Below are 14,253 nucleotides of genomic sequence, written 5' to 3'. Positions count from 1 at the left end.
AAAGCGCTGCTTGTCAGTAAGGTTAAAGGGAAGGAATAACGATGTAGTGTTCAAATAGTCCCAAGGGACCCTCCCTGCCTTTAACGTCTGCAATGTCCACGCAAACTGCATAACAGAACGCAACTGGTTTTGACCATGATATAACACAGACATATCATCATGCACAATATCAACAACTGACGAAACAATATTATCTAATGTATAAATCCTAGAAGAGAGAGTGCTAATGCTATTATCTATAACGGCTAAAACCTTCTCCATGTTTGCTTGGTCAATAGCTCTCAATCTGGAAGCCGCCTCAATCTGTGACAACTTCCAGACTTCGTTGTAAATAGCATACGCCCACCTTTTGGTTCTGCCGCCCACAGGACCCTTAACAAAATCATTCAAATCTATTCTGTCATGTAATTGTGATAAGTGATCCTTGACAGACGCCAAAGTGGAATGTCGCAGCCAAGATTGACATAACTTGCCCACAGAGTATGTAGTGACAGTATGTGACGACTCAAACCGAGGGTCTACACGTTCTTGAGTAGACCCCGGTTTCAGTCCCAGAAAACGTCGTTGACAGATATCTGAACTGCTTTGCCAAATTAACCAACCCTCACTATTAACTTTCGAAATATTGAAAGATGTATTTGAAACTAAGGATTGCAAAGCAGCGCGGGACAGATCTGTGTGGTTATCCCAATTGGGATAAGCGCCCAGATCTGGCACAGAAGGTGACTTTAATTGTTTAGAAGTAGCCAATCCGAAACAGGTGGTTTGGAAGATGGATGAATTTAAAAATAAAATATGATTTGGTATAAGACAGGCACGATGTAAAGCCTCTGTACCCTGTACCTGCCACGGCTTGGAACCCCAAACCGACTTTAGATCAATAGTAGCCTTCCATACATCATAACCTTTGATTGACAACTCGTCCATAAAGGACTTAGAATAAAGTAGCTTCGTGTGTGTCAGTCTAACCTTTGCGGCAGACTCAGGCAGCACCTTAAAATAAAACGCTGCCGGGTTGGAAACACTGAAATCGGTAAAATATGAATACTTGTTAACCAGTGTTTGTGAACTTCCGAATTCGGGAGTAGGACAGTGTTCCCATTGGGTAAAATTTACAAAATTTCTAAACGTATTTGCTTTATGCAGGAAATGATTGCCATAATGTTGAAAACAATACTGTTCCGCATAATTAGCCGCATTTTCGTATAAATCTTCAGCATCAAAAGCGGCATAATATTTCAAATCAGAAAACAGTGATTCAATGGCGTGTACATCCCAATCATCAGAACGTATGTTCTGCCTAACCACATCACCCATAGAAACACGAAATACATTAGGTACATTAATGACCTCTGTAGGCCCATGAATTTGGAATTTAACAGCATCCCATGCGATTCCATCCAAGACGGGCCAGGCAGTAATATTCACAAAAGTCTGGTCCCTCTTCATGATGTGGGACGAGGAGTGGGGGGCCAAAGTTCCATTGATAAGTCTAATTGTCGATCTCTCACTCAGATAGTGGCCATCCACAAGACGGAAAAAAACTATTACAAATCCAATGGACATAAACAAAAAAACACTGAAAAGCAACAGCCAAATGTATGTCCAAGGGGCAATCAAAAAATGTCTCTTAAACCAGCTGAAAAAAACTGCAATGTTCGATGGGGGGCTTGAGGGCAATGAGTTAGTGTCAAAGGAGAAACGGGACTGTCCAAGCGCCGTAGATTGTAAAACAGGTGAGGGACCACGTGTAGGATAAGCATACTCAGTCTCTTCGGGCAAACCACCAGCCGATGGTATCAACAAGGGATCAGTAACCGATTGCATCTCGATGGCAACATCAGGCAAGGTGTTAGAAGCAAGAGTCAACATTGAATTTCTTTGCATCGTCTGGCATGAAACTGCTGGAGTCACACTAAGAAGTATCGGCCACTCGCTGAAGTTTGACATCGTCAATTGAGATGTACCTGTTTTCTTTGCGACCAGGAAGTGGAGGTAAAATGACTGTTCTTGTACCCTGCACTCCAAGCACTGGAACTGGTGCACGATAAGAGGGGCCGAACTCCTTCTTGTTCTCCACCTTCTCACGGACCAGATCACCAACTCGGGGTAGCCAGCCGACTACCGGAATCTGAACTTCAGCTTCAGATGTGGAGGGCATGTGTTCCTTCGATAGAGTGTCTCTGGCTTCTTGCAGAGTCTGTAAAACAGCACAGTGATCATCTACGTCAAAGGGTGCGGTCGACGCCGCCATGTCTAGACCATCAAGGTCTGGTACAAACATTCTGATTCCGAAGAGCATCATGTACGGGGTCCGCCCACCCAGAGACCTTCTAGGGAGATTATTAAGTGCACGTTGGACGTTATACAAATGGGCTAGCCAGTTTCGGCCTGTGCCTAAAACACGGGCTGTCAATGATTGCTTTAAGTCACGGTTCATTCGCTCCACCACACTATTACCCTCAGGTCGGTAGGGGGACGAAAATTTGACTAGGACCCCCAAATTTCTCATAGCCTCCTTGTAAGCCTTAGAGGCAAACGCAGGGCCCTAATCAGAATGGAAGGTACCACACGCAAAAGTTCCCACAAAGACACGCAAATCTCTGATGACAGTCCGCGAGTCAGCACTCCTTTGTGGCCATACCCACAGAAAACGTGTGCACGAATCCACTGCAACCAAGATGTACTTGTACGCAGTATCAGAAGAAAAAGGACCGCAGTGATCCAAATAAACACAACCAAATGGTTTATTGGATATGTACAACTGTGTTTGTGATGGGCGCGCAACAGTAGAAGGTTTAATCTGTTGGCAAATGTCACAATCGAGAACATAAGCGCGCGCTTGTTTATATAAACCGAACCACCAGTAACGTTGTTGTAGCAGAGATATAGTGGCTGACACTCCGGCGTGGGCTGACGCCAACCCCTCATGAGCAGCCAGAATCAGTGCGGGTCTGCAGTCCGCGTTGGGAATAATTCTGTCACCAACGTCGTTAATCCTCACTAATGGGACATTATCAGGACTTAAATGGTAAATGTAACGAGAAGGAAAACCCTTCGGGTAATCGCCTCCCTTTTCTGTAGCAGCAATAGCTGCCAAGATGTCATCATCAATCTTACTCTTTGATCTGGTTACTGCTGCCACTAAGTATGTAGCCACTGCTGTTTTTGCTGCCTCGTCAGCCAAGCCGTTGCCGACAGCATGGACACCAAGTCGTTGGTGACCAAGAGTGTGAATTACATTCACGAGTGGGAGACGTTCTTTAAAGTCTGCCACTCGAACCCAAAGCGTTTTATGCTTAATTGTGCCACCTTTTGTGTCTCGATAATCATTCTGAGACCAGAAGTGTAAATTGTCATTATAGGACTGGACACAGTAGAAAGAATCACTCACAATTAGAGTAGTGACTCGGGGATCGGCAAACTCCAGTGCAAGCACTAGAGCCCGAAGCTCCGCCAATTGCGCGGTACAATCGCCCAATGACTGCGTATGCACTGCATCAGATTGGAATTCACCATTTACGAAAGTACCTACGACAATTGCGCAAGCCGCTGAGTAGGCGTGCTTTGATCCAATTGCGGGCTGCGCAGACCCGTCAGTGTATATGACACAATGGTATTCTTCGAGCGGGCGCAAAGACAGAGGAGCCGGATGAACGAATTCATACTGCAAGAACTCTTGAGTCTGTAATGAGGCATCAAAGATGTAGGTGACGTCTGGCGACGTCAGTGTTGTGGCCCATTGTATCCACCGAGGATGCAAAGCTTTAGAATTTGGTACACTTGCCTTTGTCACCGCTTCTAAGGCGGGATAGGGTGTTACAACCAGAATCTGTTTCCCATGTGACAGTGCGCGTTCTTTAAGGATCGCCATCTGTACAGCAGTCAGAACTTTTTCGACCGCGGAAAAACGTAATTCAGCAGAGGTGTACAAGTGGGATTTGTACGCAATGGGGACTGTATCGCCCTCATTAAACGTCAAATACGTGAAACCCACGGCGCCTGGCACTATTCTTATTACCAGGTTGGTGCGGTTATCACGTGTCAGCAAATATTGTGAAGCAAGAAGGTCAGCCTGTAAAGACTGTAAAATTTTAGAATGTTCCAGCTGCCAGCTAGACTTCGAAAATGTGGGTTGTACCAAGGCGTAAAGCGGCTTGATACGCTGGGCATAATCAGGAATGTACGTACGGCCGAAATTCAGAAAGCCCAGTAGAGATTGTAATTTCTTTAGTGTCGTTGGCGCACTCAAGCATGCGCACTTCTCCAGAAAGTGGGGAGCTAACCCCTTTCCTTCATTATTGAGCTCGTAGCCCAAAAACAACACTGTATATTCCGCGATGTGAGACTTCGCAAAATTGAATTTGTAGCCATAGTCAGCAAAACTCACTACAATATTGTCGACTCGAGACAGATGCGGCAACAGCTCGTCATCCGTGAGGTAGATATCGTCAACATAGGAGTATGCCTCGGGGTCTATTCTTTCTAAGAGGGAAACCACGCGAGCGGAAAAGACGCCAGGGCTATTTTTGTAGCCCATGGCTAATCTCGTAAACTGTTTTTGTTTACCGCCCGAAGTAAACGCTGTCCACTGGCTACTCAGTGTGGACAGGTTATGGCTAAAAAAGCCATTGGAAATGTCAAGTGTCGTTTTAAATCGTTTACGCACGAGACTGTCGACTAGAGCCGAGCTATGTGTATTTTGTACCGCGCAGGTCCGGCAATGGGAGTTTAGGTGCCGGTAATCCAAAACTAAACGGTACGAGCCGTCAGGCTTCGTCACAGTGAATAAAGGGTTATTCATAGGGGACACACATGTTTCAATTACACCCTGATATTCCAATTGTTCAAGGATCGCCGCGACGTGAGGTCTAGCCTCACGACGCATGGGATATTGGGGCTGAGGCTGGGGCATAGACCGCAATGGAATCTCATGGCAGGGGGACAACCGGTCCCAACCCACCTGAGTACGATATACCGCTGGCGCAAGCGCCAGCGCCCACTCACCAGCGTACATTTCAGCTTGGTCCTTAGGCACCGTGTGCGCAAAGGACGGGAGGATTTTCTCCTCCCCTCTAGGAGCTTCCAAAATGAAGGCCGGGGGCCAATCTGCCTCCGCTAGGAGGATATCATAGGTGGTGGTCAGATTATCCCAAAAAATCCCTTTTATAGTACGTTGTATGTCACCCTCTATTAATAAGACTATTTCATAAAGTCTATCAGGGGGAGCCACTCTGGTGTCAGCTGTTTCAACAGTAACCAATACATCAGTTGCTGTCGCCGCCAGAAATGGACGCAGAGCTTGACGGACTATGGTAATTTCCGCTGCGCTGTCTAGTAGCGTCAGCGCCCATGTCCGGTTCTGAAGCTGTGTCCGCACTATCTGAGGCATATGTTGCCGTCAGAGCCGCCACTTTCTTCTTCTGAAACGGGGGTCTTTGTCGAGCAAACTCGTCCTGCTTGCCTTTACCCTCAGTCTGTCGGGGTTGGTCACGCTGTTGTGGAGCACCCCGACCTTTGCCACCGCCTCCGCCACCAGACTGTGTAGCCGATGTTTCCTGTGAAGAACGAGGAGAACGCGGTTCAGAAACCTGAAATCTATCAGGAGACTTAATAGTAGCACGATCTCGCAGATCATAAGTGCGTTCACTACTTGACTGTACGGGAGAGGCAGGCCGAGAGCCCTGTTTCTGCTGCTGCTTGCCCTGTTGTTTAAACGGCCACTTTTGTTTTGGAAAAAAGGGTCGTTCATCCTTACCAGAAGTTCCTGCCTTACCCTGCTGCTTAGAATCGGGATTCTTGATCACAGGCTTAACTCCTAAAGAGCTACGACCCAAATCACGATATGCTTCTGCGATTATTTTAGCAAATTCCTGCGGCTTGTCCTCTTCAGCAACCTTCTTCAGTTCATTACGAACCTGAAAGTGCAACGCATCACCCTTAAGGTTTCCCATTATCATGGTAGCCACCAGGCCAAAATCTCCGAGGAGCCGCATCCCCAATTCTATCGCAGACTCCGCTCCATGGTCCTCTTGAACCTGTTTAATGATGGAGGGCAGCTGTAACATAGACGGAGTGCCGAAGCACTGCGCGTACGTCGCAGCAAAAATCTTACCCCAGGATACACAGTCATCTATATGGGGAACTAAGTCTTTAGGCAAACTAATGGTGAGGATCCTGTGTTTTTCCACAGGAGTTGTATGCGGATACACCGCCTCTATTTGGTCAAATTTTTCAGCAAGCCAAAAAGGATAATCATCCCTTGTGAGGGGGCGCTTGCCCACAACAGAATTGACCATAACAGGACTAATGACCACCGCGTGACGATCACTAGGTTGTCCCGCACTAACAGGCGCCCCCGCCTGTACAGTGCGCGACACATACTGCACTAACGCCCTATATACTGTTATAAGGGCAGTGTGTAGTACACGCAATTCATCCACCGTCACCGTGAGGTAACGGGGATGAGGCGTAAATCCGGCTAGTACCGGCCAAGTGGCCCCCGCAATTGATAAAGGGCCCATTCTCGGCGGTATAACCACATGGGGGAGGGCGCCATTAAACCAAATCTGATGTTGCCAAGCAGATATTGGTATCTCCTGTGTCCTATAAGGCGCATAGGCGGCAGGCACGGCAGTGGCAGTGTAAGAATGAAATGTATTATCATTACCACTGACTGCCGGAATCGTCACCCAAGAGTAGAACAACTCAAAGGGGTGAGCCGCATCGGCTCCCACCACAAAGATGACGTCCATGCCCGCGTCCGGCACCCCATACTGCGTCAAGTGACGTTTCAGGGCCGCACGGCTATGCGCCGCAATATTAATTGCCATAAGGACAAGCTACACTTCAAGTATTCAGTAGCACAAGGGTTCAATAACCTTTTTAATAATCAAGCTTGAAGGAACCTATATCAATAGAACTAGGTAGGTTTGAAATCCGTCAGACTTGTTATCCGGAAACAAGAATGAGGGTGCTGTGGACTAAATGTAAGCACTACTAAGGCGTTTCAACTCATAGACCAAACGTTAGGTGCGCCATGTTGCAGGGATTCTGCTGATACACAGAACTATGCGAAGAACCCCAGGACCTCAGTGAATTGTGGTGTACCAGAAACTCACCTCAGAACCCAGAACCCAGTATCCGGCTAGCATAAGTGTCCCATTCGTTATCCGAGATTTAGCTCGGCGGTCCCAATGTGTAGACAACCCAGAACAAGCGACTCAGTACATACTCAGGAATGGTGGGAATCGGAAATACCTGTTCGTATATTATTCTCACATCAGTCCACAACAATAATCAACAGAGACACGTTGTAAATAAAAGGGGTTTATTTTTATAGACCACGTGTCCTAAGATGCAGTACTTTGGCTAATACAAGCAGACAAATGATTAATATCAAAACCAGCAACATAGTTACAATACCATAGAATATAAAAGGGGTGATCATATTATAATGACAGTGGATACTACCACCTTCCCTTTACTAAGAAGCTAATATTATTATTATGCTAATAGAAGGTCTCTTAGGCTTGAATAGGGGACCCCATACCTCAAAGATCAGCTTAGTGAAATCACATCACAGGAGCATCAGGAGACTTCTCGCAGGAAGGCTCGTCTTCGGTCTGAATAATAAACATGATGTCTGTGATACTAAAAGCACTAATTTTCAGGCATTTGCAGCTGCGCGTGTGTTATGGCTAAATAGTGGGCCGATCAACCTAGAGTGAAAAACATGCATTGTGTAATACCCCAGACTGTTTGTCACACCATGTACAGACCAAGGTCGCTGCGCAGAGCTTGGGATAGTAACAACAGATCGCGCTTGTGTGAAGCAAGTCTCGAGTCAACAGTCTGTTTTAAGAAATAACATGTAAACGCAGTGCCGAGTGCAAAAGCAAAAAGATGGCTTTCTAACCTCTAACGTGGTTATGCTAACTTAACAATGCCTGTACGTATTCAGAGAGAACTCACTACACCGTGAATGGCTTTGGCCTCAGGCTGTTAAACACAGCGCTCACCATGCGCTGTCCCAATCAAGAGAGCCTCTTCAGGCTCGCCCTGTTAACCCACGGAAGGAGAAGGGGGAAAATTCTCCCGTCTCTGCACAGCGTTCCATAGACGCTTCACCGTGGCAATTTAGGGACATGAAGCTCTCAGTCAGTCTCCTCCTGGAAGACACAAGCAGGGAGCAGGCAGCGCTACTCTTCCAGGCATCCACAAGACAGAGCTGGGCACAGGCAGGCCAGCCCGCCGGGCCTTTCAGCAAGGGGCTGCAGCTGGGTCCCATGGCGGTTTTTCCTTGCAGAGTGCTCCTTCCAGCCCAGTAAGCACCCAACGGCACACTTACATTGGGCCACAGCCCCAATACTTATACCAGCTATGCTCTTTGTTCTCCCCCTGACACAGGGCTCTGTGCCCGGTCCAAACCAGTTCTAGGGGGCACTCAAACATTTCTTTACATAGCACAAACACCCTAATTGTAAGTGTTGGCTCTGGCCCCAGGCACACCACCGGGGGCAGAGCCAGCATTGTACAAGGTAGGCACAGACCTATTCGAGGTCAGGGGCTACTCTTCCAACTACTCCAAATGTGGATCAGGCCCATTAAGACTAGCGCTGACTCACCCAGCCCCTCTGGAGCCACTGCACCTCCCCAGTCTCTGTCACTCCAGAGCCAGACATGCAATACACAACAGGCAGGCACAAAGACACATATCACACAGAAATGTCCACTTCTAAAAGTGGCATTTCTAAAATAGTGACAATAAATCTGCACACACCATTATGCAGCATTTATTACCACTCTTCTAAACATACCAAACTTGATCACGCTACTCCTCTCAGATCACGAATTACCACTGAAACACTTATCAGGGAATCCCCAATGCATTCCTTTGAGAGGGCAGCCTCACAGTAGTGAGAAACCAAAATGGCTGCTTGTCACTACCAGGACATGCCACACAGTTAAGGCACATGTCCTACCTTTTATCTACATTGCACCTTGCCCATAGAGCTAGCTAGGGCCTACCTTAGGTGTGACTGATATGTAGTAAAAGGGGAGTCACAAACGTGGCACCCACTTTATGTGCCACGTCCCAGTGGCAGTAAACGGCACGCGCAGGCCCTGCAAGGGCAGAGGTCTGAGACAGGTTTGAAAGGCTACTTTGGTGGGTGGCGCAAGCAGCGCTGCAAGCCCAACGGTAGCATTTAATTTACTGGCCCTGGGTATATGAGATACCACCTTACAATGGACTGATAGGTAAATTGAATATGCCAAACATGTGTAGACCAATCTTACCATATTTACCATAGAGAGCACATGCACTTTACACTGGACAGGAGTGATAAAGTGCCCAGAGTCCTAAAACCACTAACACCAGGTCAAAATAAATACCAGGAGGAAGGCAAAAAGTTGAGGGATGACCCTGCAAAAAGGGCCAAGTCCAACAGTAATAACGTTTATTTATTACCATTTTAGTTTTCAGCAACCCATGAATGGAGCATCAGGTTGGGGCATTACAATTGCTGCTGAGTAGCGGCAGGGAGATGCTTAAAGTGTGCATGTCCCTTTGGCTGGCTGTCTTGCGCAGGCCAGCCAGACATGCAAATTTTAAACTTCTCTAACCTAGCATTCTCAGATATCTGGGCTAAAGAATGCACAGGCCTCAATCACTCTTAAGAGCACTGAGAGTGGCCGCTCCCTCCAATTCCGATTCTTCTCTCACAGCATGAGAGCAGCACCAAGATTGGGTAGTGCAGTTTCCTGGATCCGGAGCTTCCAGGAGCAAAGACACCAGAGCGAGGAGGAAATCGTGTGGCAAGTCAGCAAGGTAAGTGCTTTTTTTTTTAAGTTATAGAAGCTTTATTGAAAAATCTTCATCATACTACATAGGGCAAAATAGAACAATATATAATAATAGGCATATGTGATCAAGAACATGCCAAAAACATAAAAGAAAGCTGTTTTCAATTCTAGGAATTGCAAGGGAAAGGAAAGGGGGAGGAAGGGAAAGGGGAGAGATAAGATATGCTTTACAATTAAAGATAAGATAAAACTGGCAAAAATACTCATTAGAATAAATACAGTTAACCTATTTTCCATAAAAAATTACAATATGAAGGGTAATAAACAGAAGAAAGAAGGCAAAGAAATAAAGAAAGAAAAACTCATGGAGGTTGAAACTTTTCTGACCGGTTATGAGAGATCTGAGAGATAGAGATGTAATTTAAATAAACAGTCAGGGGTAACCAAAATAGATCTCTATTTATCTGAGGGTTACATCAGGAGGCAAAAGAAATGTGCAATCTATGATAGTGGCATACGGTATTCCACCAGGTTTTGACTGTGACCTTATTTGGGCATTTCCAATTAAGTGTGATTTGTAGGCCAAAGCAAGCATAAGGTCAAACAACCCACATTCATGAGGTGATAAATCAAGTGATTCTGATAAACTACCCATGAACAAGAGGGCATTCCATAGGGGAATGTTTAGATTAAAGAAAATTAAAATCCGAGGCCAAATTTGTGCCCAAATGAAGCTACAGAAGGACATGAAAACAGAAGGTGATAAAGGTCAGCTAAGGGATCGTCACAGGACCAACAAGATTTGTTATTAAAGTGTGTAAAATTGGCAATGGAAATGGGAGTAAATTAAAGTCTGTGATAGAGAAAGAACATAGATTGAGTAGTAGAGGCAGATATAGATATTTTCAACGATCGAGACCATATCTTGCTCCAAACGTCAGTGATCCAATCACAACCGAAATCAGTCTCCCAAGCAAGTTCCATTTTAGTCTTAGAATGTTCTGGGACATCAGAATTGAGATATTTGTAGATGAGGGAGGCCCTTGGGGATACTGATAGAATTCTAAGAAGCGGCTCTTGAATAGATAGGGAATTTTCAGAAGGAAGGGAGTAAAAAGCTTCCAAAATGGCTTCCATAAGTAGTGAGAACTTGTGTAGGAACGAATGAGGACAGTTGAAATTGGTTTGGTATTGGGGAAAAGAAGAAGGAGAAGTACATCAAAGATATCCTGAATCCAGATGATACCTTTATATCTCCAGGAACTCCAAAATAAAGGTCTATTATTAATGGTAAGAAAACGGTTATGCCAAATAGGAGAGCGTAAGAACGTATTCCTATAAATTCTCTTTGGTTGACAGTGAGGCCTCAGTAATTAGTAAGTGTGTTTGAATAATGGAAGAGATGTGAGATTAGTTTTGTCCATAGAAGCCAGATCCTCCAGGAAAGAAAAAGGGGAACAAAGACGGTGCTCGATACTTATCCATAAAGGAGTGAAAGAGGAAGTATTTGCTTGAAGCCAGTAAGAAGCTTGTCAAAGACAAAAGGCATTATGATAAAAATCTAAAGTTTGGAAAATGTACCCCACCTATGAGTTTTGATTGTGTAAGGTGAGATAAAGAGATTCTGGATTTTTTATTGTTCCATAGAAATTTAGAGAGAAGAGAGTCAAGTTTTTTTTAAATAGATAGAGGGAATGTAAACCGGATTCATTGAAACAATATATAACATAATAGGAGTAATCATCATCTTGATAGAGTCTAGACGTCCGCACCAAGAAAGAAAAAGAGGGTTCCAGGAGGAAAGAAGTTTGGAGATCCGTTCAGGAACTTCCTTCATATTCGTTTTAATCGACTCCGAGATAGAATTGGTAAATAATAACACTAGATATTTAATTTTGGAACTATTCCAATGGAATTCAGTTGGGTCAAAGTGATGTTGAGAACAAAATTTAGTTATAGGAAGAATCTCTGTTTTATCCGAGTTTATTTTATAACCCGATACTGCCGAAAAATCTGAAAATTCTTGTAATAATGGGGGAATAGATATTTCGGGATTAGATATAAAGAGTAAAATATCATCTGCGTAAGCGGAGAGCTTCAAGTGTTGATCGCCATATAAGAAACCAGAGATAGAAGTATTATAGCGAATGCTAGCTAGAAAGGGTTCAAGGGAAAGAATAAAAAGAAGAGGAGATGAAGGGCAACCCTGTCTAACACCCCGATGAAGTGTGAAATGATTTGAAACTAGACCGTTGACTATAGTGGAGGCAGTCGGTACCTTATAAAGTAAAGAAACTAGAGAAATAAATTTAGAGCCGAAACCATGCCAACGAAGAGATTTGAATAAAAAAGACCATTCAACTCTATCAAAAGCTTTTTCTGCGTCGATAGATATGGCAGCTAGAGAATCGGATAAAGTAGATGCTTTATTTAAAACATTAAAGAATAACCGAGAGTTATCAGAAGTTAATCTGCCTTTGACAAATCCACATTGTTCTGGACCAATTAAATGGGGCAACAATGATTCGAGACGCAACGCCAATAGCTTAGCAAAGATTTTATAATCCACATTTATCAAGGAAATAGGGTGATAGTTTTTACAAAGTTTGGGATCCTTACCATCTTTATGAATGAGATGATAGAGGCTTCTAAGAAAGTGCCACTCGCCTTGCATTAGAACAAAAATATTGAAAGAGATTAAAGATTTTCGGTAGTAAACAATTTGAAATATGTACATAAAATTCTACAGAAAAACCATCTGGGCCAGGGGACTTATTCTTCTTTAATGAGTTAAGAGAATTTGCAATTTATTGAAGTGAAACGTCTGAGTCCAAGGAATTGAAATCAAGATCAGTGGAGATAGGAGAAGAAATAGTACTTCAATAAGAGTCAATAAGAGAATTTGATACAGGTGCTTCTGAAGTGTACAAGTTATTATAAAAAGTTGTAAATTCATCTAGGATTTCTTGGTCTTTGAAAAGATGTTTCCCATCAGCTGATTGAAAATAATCTATCAGTGTTCTCTCCTTCCTAGATTTGAGACAGTTATCTAAAAGTGATCCAACCTTATTATGACCTCCATAATATCTGGCAGTAGAATAGATGAAGCATTATCAGTAGAGATCTTATTAAACTCTAATTTAGCATGAACAAGCTTCTGCAAGATGGAGTTAGATGGTGAAGTGTGAAATTGAGGTTCTAATATTGGTTAACAGAGCCTTATGTTGAGTGAGATTGCATTTCTTTTTCTTAGTAACAAAATCAATAATAAAACCACGGGCAGTGGCTTTAACCCCTTCGGTGCTCATGACGGAATGGTTCCGTCATGACCCACGGTTAGCTGTGCTCATGACGGAACCATTCCGTCATGACCACGCCCGCGCAAGATTCCGCCAGCACAGCGGCGGAATCTGCGCAGCATCGAAGGGGTTAAAGGTATCCCATTGTAAAGCAGGAGATATAGAAGGATCTTCATTCAAAGAAAAGAATTCTTCCACAAAGAAAGTGAAAGAAGATGAGAATACCAGATCCTGTAAAAGAAAATTATTAAATTTCCATCTGGAAGATTTGGGTCGGGAACGGAGCAGATCAAAATCAACAATCACCAGAGCATGGTCTGAAATGAAAATGGGTTTGATCGAAGATGAAATAATATTTTGAGCTAAAGGTTTAGATAGGAAAATATAATCTAGTCGGGATAGGGAGCTATGTGGAAGTGAGAAAAAGAAAAACTCTGATTGGTCTGGGTGACAAAGTCTCCAAGCATCTACAAGATGAGTCTGTGTAATTGTGCTATGAAACTGCTTATGAGATTTATGTGGAATGAAGCGTACATGTGATTTGCGATCAATAAAGGGGTCCCTAACCTGGTTACAGTCAACTCCAAGGATAAAAAATTCATCTTTATGTTGCATACATTTATTAGTAATAGCAGGCCAGAAAGTGAAATCTGGTTGGGTCGGGCCATAGGCATTAACAACAGTTAAAGAAATATTATTAATAAGTCATTTAACTAAAATCCATCTGCCTTCAGCATCAATTTCTTGTGAAATAACAGAACATTTCAATTTTTATGAACTAAAATAATAAAAGCATTTTTTTTGTACTTGAGGGAGAAATAAAAACAGAACCGACCCAATTACGCTTAAGCTTAAGGGCCTCAGCTTCTGATAAATGAGATTCTTGTAACAAAACTAAATCAGGATTGTAAGAGGCTAAATGTGAAATAATTCTCTGCGCCTTTATAGGATTAATGAAACCTTTTACATTCCATGTAACAACTCTGAATGTAAAACAATAACCATACACATAAAACAATGGAACTGATAACAATGGAAGAATATAAAGAAAGTAATAGGCAAAGCCAGAATATAGAATAAGGATACCTTAGGAGGAAAGAGGGAAAGGAGAAAAGAATTATGAGTAAGAAGAGACAGTACATGCCAA

The 14,253-nt window shown here is 43.7% G+C and overlaps 1 protein-coding gene across 1 annotated transcript in view; it reads right to left on the bottom strand.

Annotated features, from left to right (window-relative positions):
* Nucleotides 1-14,253, bottom strand: part of LOC146866755 (olfactory receptor 6M1-like) — a 37,946-nt gene that overhangs the window by 8,863 nt on the left and 14,830 nt on the right. The gene's annotated exons all lie outside the window — the stretch shown is intronic.

The sequence above is a fragment of the Triturus cristatus genome, chromosome 1_2 (genome assembly GCF_964204655.1).
Source record: "Triturus cristatus chromosome 1_2, aTriCri1.1, whole genome shotgun sequence".
NCBI classification, from domain to species: domain Eukaryota; kingdom Metazoa; phylum Chordata; class Amphibia; order Caudata; family Salamandridae; genus Triturus; species Triturus cristatus.
Note: the sequence above shows the minus strand (reverse complement) of the source record. Positions and strands in the feature narration are given on the sequence as shown.